The following is a 2,096-nucleotide window of genomic DNA, read 5'->3' as shown; positions in this document are numbered from 1 at the left end:
TTCTCAGTCAGCAGATACTCTGAGTCCTAGGACACAGAAGAGGTGAACATGAGTTCCCAAGAAGGGGACTGCAGTGGCTGAGCATGGGGATACGTAGGTTCAGATCTTAGTCAAGAAGTGAATGGTCGCAGCGCTGACTCACAACTGCTCAACAGAACACACGGAGACCCTGGTGACCTAAGGCTGTCTGGGGAGACAGTGCTGCAGAAAGGTGCACTGGGAGCATCACCCCTAACTAGGGTCACCCCATGACTCTTCTCCGTTCACAGCCCTCACAAACCGTGCAAGATAATAAATGTTGATTATTTTAGGTTATCAAAGCTGTGGGATAATTTGTTATGAAATAACAGTATGAATGACGCCAGCCTAAATTTAACCCTCTTTCCCCCCTGCTGCCATCTCTCTTCCTTTTGTTCATAGTCAGGCTCCTTCAATGGAGGCATTGATGGCGTCGATTTCCACACCGTGGCACGTGTACACGGGGCTTTCCATGGGGAACTCAGGCACTGATATTGTGAAGAGCTGTCAGTGGTTAGATACTGGGGTTTGTATTTGGCCTTTCCCAGAGCTGCTTTGCCTGGGAACAAGCCAGCCTCTGAGGTTCTCTCTTCTCAATAGCCCTTCTCTTATCATAAAAGCAAAAACAATACCTCCTGTTCACATTACACTGCACAGTAAGATCTCACTGCTTGGGAATTTAATAAAGCCTCCCGGGGCTGGATGGAAGGGCAGTCTGGAGGACTGGCATCAGCGCTGAGAGGGAGTGACATTAATGAAGAAGGAAGAAAAAGTCTTTCCAAGGTAAGTGCTTTCCAGCTCTTTGCGTCCAACAAAATTGCAAGAGGATCTAATCAAGTTGTCAGCTGATTCATTATTTAAAATAAATGTTCACGATAGGTCATTATATAATTTTAGCGTACCTTTCAGGAGGAGCGGGGAGGATGGGATGACAGCGTTATAAACTGCCTCCATCCCCGTCTGCCTGCATGGGCGAGCACGAGCGCTGTTTGCAGGGACAAACGGAGAAACTACATACAAACGCTCCCATTCCTGCTGCGTTCTAGATGGTGTGTACTTTTCTTTATTAAGAAAATGAATTTATTCTTAAAGCAGATATGCTATTATTCAAATATTTATGCATTTTGAAACTTTTTTACATTATGTTTTTTTACATTTTTTTTGTCGCTGTTTTTTTTTGTGTGTGTGTGGTTTTTTTGGTAATTTGGTTTTCCAAGACAGGGTTTCTCTGTGTAGCCCTGGCTGTCCTGGAACTCACTCTGTAGACCAGACTGGCCTCAAACTCAGAAATCCTCCTGCCTCTGTCTCCCAAGTGCTGGGATTAAAGGTGTGCGCCACCACTGCCCTGCACATTATGTTCTTAAATAGTTCATTTTACCTCAATTATTAAAGACATTTATTTTTATTTTATTAGATATTTGCTTTACATTTCAGCTGGTATCCCCTTTCCTTGTTACCCCTCCGAAAACCCCTATCCTATCCCCCCTTACCCCTGCTTACCAAATCCCCCCCCTCACCCCCCACCCCCCATCACTTTCCTGACCTGGCATTCCCCTACACTGGGGCATCGAGCCTTCACAGGACCAAGGGCTTCTCCTCTCGCTGATATCTGAAAAGGCCATCCTCTGCTACATATGCAGCTGGAGCCATAGGACCCTCCATGTGTACTCTTTGGTTGGTGGTTTAGTCCCTGGGAGCTCTGGGGAGTCTGTCTGGTTGGTAAAAAAATATGGAACGATCCACGAATTTGCGTGTCATCCTTGCGCAGGGGCCATGCTAATCTTCTCTGTATCGTTCCAATTTTAGTATATGTGCTGCTCAAGTGAGCACCAGATGGTGTAATTTTCAAACCTGGGTTGAGCCTTTTGTTTTTAAATAAACAAAGTCCTGTCCACCTCACTAAAAGATGCATTTTGGGGCTGGAGAGGTGGCCCAGTCAGTAGAGAGCCTGCTATAGAAGCCCAGGCTGCATGTGTCTGTAACTCAACACTGGGAGGTGAGGAAGTGACAGAGACAGGCTGACCCCTGCAGTTTATTGATTAATCCAATAGATGAGCTCTGGGTTCAGTGACAGTCTC

General features: G+C 46.0%; 1 non-coding gene across 1 annotated transcript; it reads right to left on the bottom strand.

Annotated features, from left to right (window-relative positions):
* Positions 1 to 1,741: 1,741 nt before the first annotated feature.
* On the bottom strand, positions 1,742 to 1,848 carry LOC127676532 (U6 spliceosomal RNA). The gene has a single exon (XR_007976005.1). It is a non-coding gene; the product is annotated as a U6 spliceosomal RNA (small nuclear RNA).
* Between the last annotated feature and the right edge of the window lie 248 nt (positions 1,849 to 2,096).

The sequence above is a fragment of the Apodemus sylvaticus genome, chromosome 1, assembly GCF_947179515.1.
Source record: "Apodemus sylvaticus chromosome 1, mApoSyl1.1, whole genome shotgun sequence".
Taxonomy (NCBI): Eukaryota; Metazoa; Chordata; class Mammalia; order Rodentia; family Muridae; genus Apodemus; species Apodemus sylvaticus.
This window is presented reverse-complemented; position numbering and strand designations above follow the sequence as displayed.